This window comes from Labeo rohita, chromosome 7 (assembly GCF_022985175.1).
Source record: "Labeo rohita strain BAU-BD-2019 chromosome 7, IGBB_LRoh.1.0, whole genome shotgun sequence".
Classification (NCBI taxonomy): Eukaryota; Metazoa; Chordata; class Actinopteri; order Cypriniformes; family Cyprinidae; genus Labeo; species Labeo rohita.
The window spans coordinates 22,362,275-22,375,303 of NC_066875.1; the positions used below are offsets into that span (position 1 = coordinate 22,362,275).

The 13,029-nt window shown below is 38.7% G+C and overlaps 1 protein-coding gene across 1 annotated transcript in view; it reads left to right on the forward strand.

Moving 5' to 3' along the window:
* The first annotated feature begins 2,462 nt into the window (after positions 1–2,462).
* Positions 2,463–13,029, forward strand: part of cdh11 (cadherin 11, type 2, OB-cadherin (osteoblast)) — a 56,807-nt gene continuing 46,240 nt past the window's right edge. Inside the window, exon 1 of the mRNA XM_051114591.1 lies at positions 2,463–2,965. The gene's annotated coding sequence lies outside the window, so the exon portion shown is untranslated. The remainder of the gene's footprint in view (positions 2,966–13,029) is intronic.

Below are 13,029 nucleotides of genomic sequence, written 5' to 3' on the forward strand. Positions count from 1 at the left end.
CAATGCTGCCACTGTCGTATAATCTCTGGTGGAAAGTTAATAAGACAAACTGCTCAAATCGTGCCATGGAATCCTCCCGAGAAATCTCAACAGGCTCTCCTCAGATGTAAAATTGTAAGTTGATACAGTACATGCAATTGTGCTACGGAAAGGCAAAGCAAGACATTTTCCTTATGTGACGGCTAATTTGTGCCTCCGAGGAACCTGATTAAAAACTGACACGGATCTGATTGCTCTGCCATCCTGAGGTATCACTGCCAACGTTGTCGCTCTGCTTCTTTTTGCTTTTTTCTATTCCATCCACACCCCCGCCCTCCTTCGCTACTTCTCTCTCTCACACTTCTTTAAACCAGGCTTGGCTGAAGCGACCGTGTGAGCAGTGAATCCATTACCCGAGCGACAGCTCAATTCAATTATTAGACGGGCTAATAATCTGACTGAATTGATTGTTCACTATATCCCCAGCCAAATGGCTGATGGAGAGAGGATCATGTTTGAGATTTCTTGCCGTAACGACAGGAATAGAGCACGCGCTGAATATGACCAGGAGCTGTTCTTAATGAACACAACACAACACTTCCTCAACCTGAGACTGTGGGACCTGAAATCATAAACATGCCTAAGGAAATCATTTTTTTAGCGAACAATCAGTATTGTCTTCCTTTATTGTATCGGTGGTGCACAAACAACACCGAACAGTGAGAAGAAAATTATTTTCATCTCATTAAACTCTCTCCATCTAAATGGAGTGTTTTGCATTTCTCTTGATAGACTTCAAATGGGATGCTGAACAGCGATATTAGATCAGTTTTATTTTTCAGCATGATCCACATTCACACAAAAAGAGACTTTCCTGCCTCAACCTTAAGCCACAAATGGAAAAGAAGTGGGTCAAACTGCAGTTTTAGTAGAATACCAATTTCAATCAACAAAGCACAATGGTACGAGTAGACATTCCAATTAGCAGGCCAGTAATGGATACCATAATTATAGACCTAACCTACAATTAAGCTCTGACATGATGACCAGAGTAATGGTCTTACAACATAATGACCTATTTTCAAAATGAGTTTTTGTGAGCTACTCTGCTGTGATTGTATGTGCGAAACACTGTGTAACCTTAGAAAAATTGTAGTACTGTAAAAGATACAGTCAGCTTTAAAACAGAGGGGTCTTGTAGCACAGGGTGAGTTGTAACTCACCTATACCTTCAAATAAGTCTTTGAATACCTTATTGCTTACATTGTTACAACAAATTGTTACAACAGTATGTATGTATATAGCAGTATATGTACGTATGTATGTATATAACAGTATATATATATATATATATATATATATATATATATACTTTTTTTTTTTTTTTTGCTTAAAAACATAATTTAGTAAATTATTATTATTAATAATAATAATAATAATAATAATAATGTGACTTAATTAATGTGAACAATTAATCTGACCCTGGACCGCAAAACCAGTCTGAAGTAGCATGGGTATATTTGTAGCAGTAGCCAAAAACACATTGTATGGGTCAAAATTATTGATTTTTCTTTTATGCCAAAAGTCATTAGGATATTAAGTAAAGATCATGTTCCATAAAGATATTTTGTAAATTTCCTACCATAAATATATAAAAACTAGCATTTTGATTAGTTATATGCCGTGCTAAGAACTTCATCTGGAAAACATTTGTTCTTTTTTTTTTTTTTTTTTTTTTGCACCCCCAGGATCCAGATTTTTCAAAGTTGAATCTCTGTCAAATATTGTCCTATCCTAAAAAACCATACATCAATGGACATTTTATTTATTCAGCTTTCAGATAATGTATAAATCTCAATTTCAAAAACCTTATGACTGGTTTTGATGTTTTGCAATATATAAATGATATGTTTTTGTTACAATATTTTGCATCATAGAACAGCTTTGTATTGGCTAATCAGAAGTCACAACTATATTTATTTTCTTATAATCTGGTAACTTCTAAAGGATTTCATCTAGGCCTCTATGTTACTGACATTTAAAGATAAAATGTTTATTATTTGTTTACTTACATCCTGAATGAAAATGGAGGACATTAAGTGAATTTTACAAATAAAAAAGTGAAATTGATCAACAAAATAAATCCACTCACAACACAATAAGCTGTGTCCGATAAATACGGAAATACTGTATTAAAGATAGACAAAGAAAAAAAAAATGTTACAACAGTCCTCTCGGTCCTCGCAATCATGTCAACTAAATAAACTACACAGAGAAGAGTGCGAGATTAAAAGAGTCATTGTGTATTAAACAATCTTTATTCGTTTTATTAGCTTGATTTCTCAATGTGAAATGTGTCACTTTTTACAGTTTCTATATTCTTTTATTTTATTGAGACGAGCGGGTTTTTCATTCCCCAGTGGGGGCTCAGCTTTCATCCGCCTGTTTTGATTGGAGGAGGATTTTAGAGGCCGGTTTAACAGTTGCGTTGGCCGCTCGCTTCAGATGGGACCGCACGACAGGACAGATGAGAAACTGCTTCCATCTGGAAACGCAGGGAGAGAAGGAGGGTTGACTCGACACAGTCACCGGCGGTAAGACACACATCCTGCTTGCGTTACATCGCACCGGTCATCATCATTCCGACTGTTGGAGGAGCAGAGCGAACGTGCGCGCAGAGCAGCTGCACCTGACTGATCGTGGACATACCTCAGTTTGATTCCACCAATCTTCATTTAACAGTTGCCTTCGGTACTTACTTGAAGAAGGAAGAGAGAAAAATAAATAAAATAAACCAAGCGGGTTTTTATGTTTTGCTTCATTTCTGGGAGAGGACTTTGGCAAGGAGGACCCTGCGTCTGGAGTGCTAATACACAGACTGCTCTTGTTGGATGTTGATTGTTGGTCAGAGAGAAGAAGTGGCAGCGTTTAGCCGCTGTTGGGACCATCACTGGACAACCGGTGTCGTCTCTGAAAGTGTTCAAAGGTAGGAAGTGCTGTTGCTGTTTACGACTGAAATGCGCATCATATGAACGCTGGACTGCAAAAAGCTGTCTTCTGAGGAATGGAGAGGACAGGTCAGCCGTTCTCACCAAAGGTTTTCTCCATACCTCAGCAGACAGCTCTCTTGCGGTGACTGCACACCTATTGTAAACCATGCGCTCTTAGAGCGCCTCAGATGACATTCACAGGAGCGATTTGCTTTCGTGGACAGTTTACTGGACCATGGAGCTCTTGCTCATGGCTCAGTGAGTGAGCTCAACTTTTAGTTTTGAGCTGCTCTTCACGATCGTGAGCACGACGTGGTGGAGATGCATTGCGTTCCACTGAGCCTGAGCCTGAGGAGAAAAAAAAAAAAGAAAAGAGGGTCATGAATTCAAGTTTAGTAAAATATAGGCTATATAGTGAAGAAATTCGCTGCAGTTTTATTTTAATGGTTATACGACGTTATTATTAGCTTATCAGATTAACTGATTTATTTTTTGCGACTTTGGTAATATTTGGGACTGTCAATCATCGACAGTGTTGCATAGAACTTTCCATGCAGCTTTAATATAGCCTAATATCCGTAATAAGGATTCCATCTGGCGCACAGCGCAGGAATGGTGTCCCCTGTTCCTCACTTATGAATTTATCCAACAAAACGTTAAAGCGATTTTTTTATTATTATTATTTGGATACAAGTAATGGGGTTTTCCCCCATCACGAGTTTCTGGTTTGTAGAAGGGAATGCGAGTCGCCTGTCGCTGGAGTGAATCCACAAACGCCTCAGCATTCACGGTGGGGAATGAAGGAGTCGTGCGGGTGGTGAGAGAGCACAACCCCGGGCATAAAAACAGTCATATACCCCCCACTGTGAGAATCACACCATGAATCATTACACAAATCTTTTATGAACAATATCAGCTCTGTATTTCCTCGGTAAGACAGTGAGTGATTTAGTGAACTGAATTAGTGCGTTTGGAAAAGGCCATTAGCTGTTAAGAAAAGGCCATAAACCGTGAATGTTGCATTTCTAAATTAGGTTTGTTTGTAATTATTATTTTACTTTTTGAAAATGATTTGTATTTATTTTTATATTTTTGAAAATCATATTTTTTAGTTACATTGTTTAGTATTAGCGTATTATGACATTAAAATGTTTTTTTTTTTTTTTTTTTTAAGTACTACTTAGTTGTCAGACTCAGTGTAATGCAGTAGCTAAAAGATAATAAGATGTTACTTTGTGGCAGTAATATCTCAAATATAGGCTTAACAAGACATATCTAAAATATACACATATTTAATCAAAAATAAAATAAATCAATAAATAGTTAAATAAATCCAGTTAGCTCAGCATCCAATACTAATGCATTTAAAATAAGAGTTAAAAAGTAAATAAATAAAATAACTATTTGAAATAAGGCAAATGTGCGGATAAATGTGTTAGTATTATTAATATTAATAATAATAATAATTGAAGAACACCATGTACACTCACATGCATTCAATAGAGGGTGCTGTTGTTCTTTTTAGCCCTGGCCCAGTTTGCTTACCACAGTTTTGTCTCGGAGGGCCACTCAAAAAGATTGAGCGCCACCGTCTGTGTTGCTCATGCTCCCCAGGGATGCAGAATTCAATCTAGCAGAGGCTCTGGCTAATGCTGTGGCACTTTGTCAGGATTAACATCTTTCTAGTCAGTGGCTTCTGTTACCTTTGGTGTCACATTACCACCTTGGAGTTGTGTGCAGGGAGAAAAAATGAAGCCCCGGTATCTTGCTCTTGCATTGTGTTGGGTGCTGCGCTGCTCCAGTCCCACATCACTGTGGGTCGATAGAGGAAGAGACTCAGTCATTTTCAACAAATAAAGGCATTTGTTACGGTGACTGGTGAAGCTTCTCAAAGAGAATCTTTTTTTTTTTTTTTTTTTTTTTCACCACCAGCCACATCCAAACAAGGCAGAGAGACCTCTATGCAGAGTTTAATTTTCAATTAAGAAATGAATACCTGAGCTCCTCTGATCAGTTTGTATTCTACGAGGGAGCATTTCATTTGAGGTTTTATTAAAGCAAGTCTTTTGAAAGGCAAAAGCGAAGTTAAGATCAGACAAACATTGCTTTTGCACATCATTTGGCTTTGCTGAAAAAAAGGTAAATTAATTTGCACGCCTAGGTAAATCCAGTCACGGTGATGCATGAAGAAAATCTTTCTGAATCAGCTGGCAGCCTCCACGGCAGTATGGTCTCATTGTGGTGGTTTCTACTCAGGCGCAGAATAATGATGATTGTACCGGCACTTGGACAGGGCCAAGTTATTCGTGCCAACTGTCTCCAGTGCAGGAATCTCATGCCATCTGTTAGTGACCTTGGAACACATAAATACTATTTCCTGACTGGTAGCATGGCTCTATGTGAGAACCCCACACTTTCTAGTATTTACCTTTCTGGTGATTTATTAAAGTGCTTCGTTTGATCTGGTATCAAGCTTATATGACAGCCTGCATCTTTAAGTATACATACAAAGAGTCTACAATTACCACTCTGAAGTATGGTGGATGAAATGTTGCAACAGGAGCATAAATTGGATGCATTCGTTTTTTAAAAATTCCCCTCAAAGAATTATTAATAGAGTATTTGACACAGTGGAGAATTATAGCTTCATTTATACAAAGCAGCCTTCATGCTGAACGTGGTTGTACTAATCACTGCGTGGGTGCGTGGAATACATCCATTCACCCTTATGAGGAGCAATTAGCAAAGCAGAAAATCATACACCCTTTTATATGCTAACTTTTAGAGCAGGGGGTGATTTTCTTTTCTTCCTTTCATTCTTTTAATGCCTTGCTTTACAAGGCGGTCCAGTGACAAACATTACTCATCATTCATGATCTCACGACTAATACTGTAGGGAGATGTTGAGATTGTGGAAAGAACGCCTAATGAACAACACCTGAGAGGATCTTCTTAGTGATACCGAGGTACATGAGGATGAATTGATAGAACAGCGTAAGATGATCGGCCACAACGTTCCAGTTGCAGTTTGGTGTTTGTACAGTTTGTTGTTTGATGAGATTTGGTGTGATATGTGATCTCACATTGAAATGTTGGCAATCTGAAGCCTGCTGTTCTGAAAATGCACTGGATTATGAAGGAAAACATGTGAATTCGCTGCCAACAGTATGGCGTGCTGGTTTTACTAGCCTTCACTGTTAATATTCTTCATTTGCTCTGGATGGCCTGGAGTGTGACAGGCCAAGTAGATTTTGTCAAAGCAGTTTGGAAATACTTTTTTTCTGATGTCAAGACCGCTCTTTGATCTAGCACTATATCATCATACTGCTTTTTTTTTAACCTTTTCCTTTGAAGACCATGATGTAACTCACCCTTCTTTCAATGTTGTATTCTTTTATGGATGACTATACATAGATAAAATACAGCATATATTTTAAAATGCTTCAGGTGCACTGGTGTTCTCCTGCCTGCTTGTATATCCCTGGTTTAAAATGCAGCAAAATGTAATGCATTTATGAAATGATTAAACAATAAAAAGAGACATTATTTGCTTGCTTTTGAGGAGGGATACGGATACGGTTAGGGAAAGGGTTTGGTGGTATGGGTAGGTTTAAGGGTGGGTTAAGTTGTAACGGATGGGTCAGGTTTTTTTTTAACTACAATTACAATGTAAAAATACTGTATGCGTGTACACAATAAGTGCATTGTATCAAATTATTAATTTAAATGGAAGTAGTTAAGGCCACCTAATATAAAGCGGCGCTATGAAGGATATGGATATATTTTATTTTGATATATTTGTGGTATTACCTCAAATAAATGGCATTGCTAATTATAAGCTAGTACATTAGTGACCCTGGACCACAAGTAGCACAGGTATATTTGTAGCAATAGCCAAAAATGCATTGTATGGGTGAAAATGATTTTTTTATTTTTTATTTTTAATGCCAAATATCATTAGGATATTAGGTAAAGATCATGTTCCATGAAGATATTTTGTAAATTGCCTACCATAAATATATCAAAACTTAATTTTTGATTAGTAATATGCATTGCTAAGAACTTTATTTGGACAACTTTAAAGGTGATTTTCTCAATATTTAGATTTTTTTTACACCCTCAGATTCCAGATTTTCAAATAGTTGTATCTCAGCCAAATATTGTCCTATCCTAACAAACCATACATCAATGAAAAACTTATTTATCCAGTTTTCAGATTAAAAAATTACCCTTATGACTGGTCCAGGGTCACATTTAGGACCGGCATTATCTGTGAGGTTTGAATGTGTTTTTTCATTGCTTCCATTGCTAATTTTTCCTAATGTATTCAGTCTTATCTTTGTTATAAAACTAGATTTTACATAATAAAATTCTACTGACTAACATTTAAACAGGCTCATTTTGCTAGTGATATTTTGTTCTATAGGCCCAGTCATTAAAATACATCTTGAACTAATTTTATTGAAATTAATCCAAAATACCAAATCTTGCTGCGTTCTCACAGAGCTGACCTTTAGAAAGAAAGCACTGTTCATAAGTGATGTGTCTTAGGTGTATGGCCAGTAATAGGCCTGATTCTTCTCTCAGGCTTGCTTGGTCGCAAAATAGCAGATAGCATTATCCTGAACCCATTTCCACACAACGCAATTAGACATGAGACACATAACCTTTTCTTCGATAATGTGTCCTATGACAGGAGTGCCTCCCCCTCTTTCCTCTCATTTTGAATTCCAGTCGTAATACCACTGATAAAACAGACGTGATGGGTCAGATACAGAAAGCGCAGGAATATTTTAAAATACTCTACGCATACCGCAAACACATAGGGGCGACAACATGTGGTTGCGTGAATATGGTTTTCTATGCATTAGTTCCTGGCGTTCCATGAATTCCTGTAAGTAAACAAGTCCCAGCTTATTTGTGAATCCAGATACCAGCCATCTGGATAGTGTTACTGAGGGTTTTCACAGGTTTGCAACTCCTTTTTGAAGTGAGAAAGGGGTGGGAGGATGAACTGATCTGCAATGACACGCTCCATTACTCCTTCTTTGCATCTGCAATAAAGCTAATTGTTGGGTTTCCCCTGTTTAAGCTCAGCGTAGCCACAGTGCACAATAACACTAATATTCAAGACGCTGAAGACAATGAGCACGGGCTGCGTTCCTCGTAGACCAATCAGAAGGAGCACACCGGCACAAATGGATCACAAATACCCCCTCCTGTTCCTTCTGAAAGTGAACTAACATCTTTTAATTTACAGATCACCCATAGCCCGCAATCAGAGCGTTAAGTGCTCTGGGTTCATTATCTGGTGGCATATGGTGATGCATTTGCATAATACGCTAATACTTACTCAGACTCTCTTCCTTTTATCCTTCACTGTGCTATTGGCGATGTACGATTTGGTGCAATTAAACTTTCCCTGCAATGTATACTCGTTGTTCTCTCGTCTAATTAAGTCTTCGAACGTAATGAAACAATAGGGAAGAACACACCTTGACTCATACCCTGATCGTTGTAATTCCGCTCGACGTGTCTCTGAATGCGTGAGGTGCGTAAATGGCTACATTGTTCTGTCTTTAAATATTTATTTACTGCCTCCCCATTCCAGAAATTACCAGAACAAAAGGAAAAAGACAGAGGATGCCAGTCATGATGACAGCGGCTAATGCTCGGTATTTGTCTCTTAGCTAGTTGTCTCTCGCGGTTTGCAAGCGCTACGCCATCACGCGAGTTTTCACAGCAATGTTCAAGTAGCTTATTGTTTCCTATTTAATGGTAATGAATATTGCTGCAGATTGTTGATATGCAGAAACAAAATAGTGAAAGGGAAATCTCTTAAAATTAGCTCACTTTAAGACATGAGGCATGAAATTGGATTTTAAGTTTGCAGGAGAGAGAGAAAGAGAGTGAGAGGGAGGAAAAGTGCGTTGCTGTTCTCACAGTTCAGTGCATCTCTCATTGCTTGCTGTCCTTTTACTCTGTTGTGTTTCCTCAGAGCTGCTGCCTCACCTGTTCTCAATATTTAATGTGGTGGAGGGTCTTTTGGGCTTGTAATGAAGTGGAGGTCAAGAGCTTCCTCCAGCTTCTTTCCTCCAAACGGGCCCTGTAAATGTCAGACGGCTGCGAGAAAAGAGTCTGAACTTTCCCCCGTCTATCTCAGTCAGTCATCTCTTATTTCTCTTCATCACTGCCCACTCTTTTGCTCCCTCTATCTCCGCCAGCCTTCGTCAGAATTCATCTCAGAGCCCTGGCCTCCACTCAGCCATAACCTGAGCTTTTTCCATGTTATATTACCACCTCATCAGCCTTTTTTCTGTCACTCATCTCCCCTCTACTACCACTTTTTTTCCTTATCTGATGAAAGACGGAGAAAATCCGCCAAAACAAAACGAATTTGACACGTGCGACGTGTATGGATGCGGATGGCCGCACAGGATGTTTCTTTTCAACAGAGCTTTTTGTTTGTTTTGTATATATATCTTTTTTCGGTTCTCAGAGAACACGGTCGTTTCTTTTGGCAGAGGCAGGAGAAAGACGTAAATCATCACCTCCCAGACTTAGCGCCTCAGTTTTGTGCGGTCCTGGCCATTTTGGTGGCCTTGATAAAATATTCATCCCTTTTAATCCCTAAGCTGACAAAATGGTGTGTGAAGAATCAGGCGATGTTCCATTCCACTGACCATCTGATGGGCAGCCTTCTCTAAAGACCTGGCCACAATGCTAGCGTTTGGCTGGTTCACTTAGAGAAAACAAGAGCTCCAAATCTAGCAGCACTGGGGCTTTGTCAACAGTGAATAACAAGCAGGCCAATTACAACTCAGTTACCAAAAGAACAGGGGAAAAGGCTGCGGGTAACAGCGACTCCCAAACGGTGAGAGAAAACTAGGTTTATGGAACAGATGATGTGGAAGATAAAAGAATTTGTTGAATAACCTGGTGGGCCAATATTTCAGGCATGGGGTATGGATAAAGGCTTCCAATTTTTGTGTTTATACATAATAAGTAGAATAAATTGAGCTTGCACTACCGGGACTTTAACAAGTACAGCACTGATAACCTTCTGTAGTCCTTGGCATTCATAGCCGTCTATCCGCGATCTCCAAGGTCTCATATTAACTTTTGGATGGAAATCTGTCTCGAATGAATTATGATGCAAAAATAATCCCAGGGGTTTCTAATCAGTAATTTTGTTTACTTTAGCCAATCGCAGGGCCCCAGATCCAGGCTATGATGTGGCCCTTTCTCTGCCAGGATTTTGAGGACTTGAAAAGATATGTAAATGATATTATTTTCTCCATTATACCTCTTAGTTTTTCAGGGAATTATAATAGGGCAAGATGCATGATTGATTGCATGTATTTAGCTAAATTTAACTATCTGAAGAGCTCATTTCCTCGGAGGGAAATTGGAACTAAGTCAATAAGGATGAATAATATTTTTTTTTTAATAAAAGAAAGAAAGAAAGAAAGAGAAAGTAAGAAATGTGTATGAGATTGGAACATCTGGTGTTCTATAATGTATAAATTCTTTTGACTTGATATGCTAATTAAATTTTTAGGCAAAAAAGAAAAAAAACACTCACAAGAGTAGTGGGACAGCCCCGGCACATGTTCTCGGATCCCGGTTTTCCTTGCTATTGATGCTTTAAAGAGAGGGGCATTCAGTCAGTCTAATCTCTTGAAATGTTATTTGTGTCATTTTCGTTTTTAACCCTGAGATCAACAAAAATAGCATGGAATGAGTGAATAATTTATTTAGTTCTACTTCTAGTGCCTGGGTTAATGGGAAGCAGTTTGGTCACAAAGGCATACACTTGTAAATGAGGCAGATAAACCTTTGGGTAGACAAGGAGCGTTTTGTTTGACACAGGAATTCTGTTGTTGGCTGTTTTGGTTGTCAAGTACTCTGGGAAGGCAGGATGTGTACTGGGCCTACAATGGGCCTTTCAGCTAAGCATCTCAGATGCACGGCGATGCTGTCCCGCCTCCTTTCACAGTGCCCTAATCTCTTTATCAGGCAGCCACAATGGCGGATTCAGTCTTCAGCCTTGCCGGCGAGATCTTAGAGACCAGGAGGCAGATGCTACAAAACTGACCACCGTCTAACCTCAACCAGCCTCAAAGTTTTCACAAGTGGCCAAGGGTTATAGCCATTTTTGAAAACATTTACATAATGTTATTAAATCAGTTCTAGGGTTAGGGTTAGGATTTTTTTTTCTTTTTTTGTACAGTCACTTATATGCAAGTTTTCAGTGACACATTTATTTAATAATTTTGGACTTTAAGCTTGTTTGAAGTACAGATTCCCCATTTATTTTCTGCTAAATCAATGCTAGAAATTACTTTTTTCTACATGACATCATGCACAGATATACTCAATAAAGGAAATACATATTCTAAGTTTAGATATACATAAAGAAACTGTAATGAACATTCAAGAAAACGCAAGATTTCCAATCCAATGGTATCAAAGCTATAATCTGGTTATCAAGGCACACGTGATCTAAGATGACCATCACGCGTTCTCCAATAGTAAGTAATACAGAATAAAATTTAAATACTTTTTAATCTCAAGCGCTTGTCTTGTCTTGTTCTCCCTGAACTCTGTGTATTCTGGCTCAAGACAGTTAGGGTATGTCGAAAAACTCTGATCGTCCTACATCGCTGCAGAAGTACTGACCCAGTCTTTCCAAATTGAACATGCAAAGAAAATCAAACACCCTCAACAAAAAAGGTAAAGCAGCGATATATTTTGAAATTGAGGGAAAACATGAGATGGGATGTTTTCAACATATCCTAACTGTAATAAACCGGAGTTCAGGCAGAGCAAGACAAGATAAGCATTTGACATTAAAAATATATAAATTGTATTATTTTTCTGAAAATAACCAATCGTTTTGCTAGATAAGACCCTTCTTCCTTGGCTGGAATCATTTACAACCGCATCTGGGATCGTTTGAAGCTGCATTTAAACTGCATTTTGGAAGTTCAAAATCAGGGCACCATATCAGTCCATTATATGGAGAAAAATCCTGAAATGTTTTCCTCAAAAAACAAAAATTTATTTACGACTGAAGAAAGAAAGACATGAACATCTTGGATGACAAGTGGGTGAGTACATTATCTGTAAGTTGTTGTTCTGGAAGTGACTCCTTTAATGTACTTAATTAACCAAAACAAAGTATGAAATGAAATCAAATATATTATAAATTTCAAAGAAAAGAGGAAAATGTAAAAAAAAAAAAAAAAAGAACAAAAAGACCGGCACCAGAAAGCAGCATTTGTCTCCCTCTATCTAGCGGCCTATTTTTGTTTAGTGCCTGTCAATGAGGGTTTGCATCAGTAAACTCATTCACACTCTTGGATCCAGCACCCTCAGGAATCTGCCAGCGTTGCAGTGCTGCCTCTGTGGCGCAGACATTGTCATTCCATTTTCGGGGCTGTTTGTCTTTGATGCAACAGCTTTTCCATTGCTTATATATCCTCTCTGAATCATTCTTCACTCTCGCATTAAGCAGGCATTTTAGGTTTGGCTGGATCACTGCAATGCCAAATTGCACTTAATTTCACACCTCTGTAAATTCTGTTGTGTCAGGAAAGCTCGTTTTAGACCTCTTTCTGTCACAGACAAGCTCTGTAGTAAATAGTTTGGGGCCTCAGGGACTCGTCCAGCCTGAGGTTTTAATTGTTATAATTTAATGCAGGGGTGTCCACATCCTGTTGACCCCTGTTTGCTGGGCTTTATAGGTTACAGTAAGGCAGAAATTATTTCCAGCTGCCTGACATTGTGGGTGGCCCATGGGTGGACAGTCTTTTAAGAAAAGCAGCCGCTTCCCTTTCTAATTAGGCTGTTAAACATTAGCACTACAACTGTTGGAGGAGAAGGATGTAATGGCCTTTTCAGTGAGAACGGTAAAGGGCTGTACACTGCTTGTCACTTCCACAAGGACACAGGGCTCGTGAAGGCCAGCAAGGCGTTCATTAACATGACAGTTAGGCTGGCGTCGTAAAAACCGAACCGGCTTGTAATAGAGAAGCCCGGCCCCTGCTGAGAGACC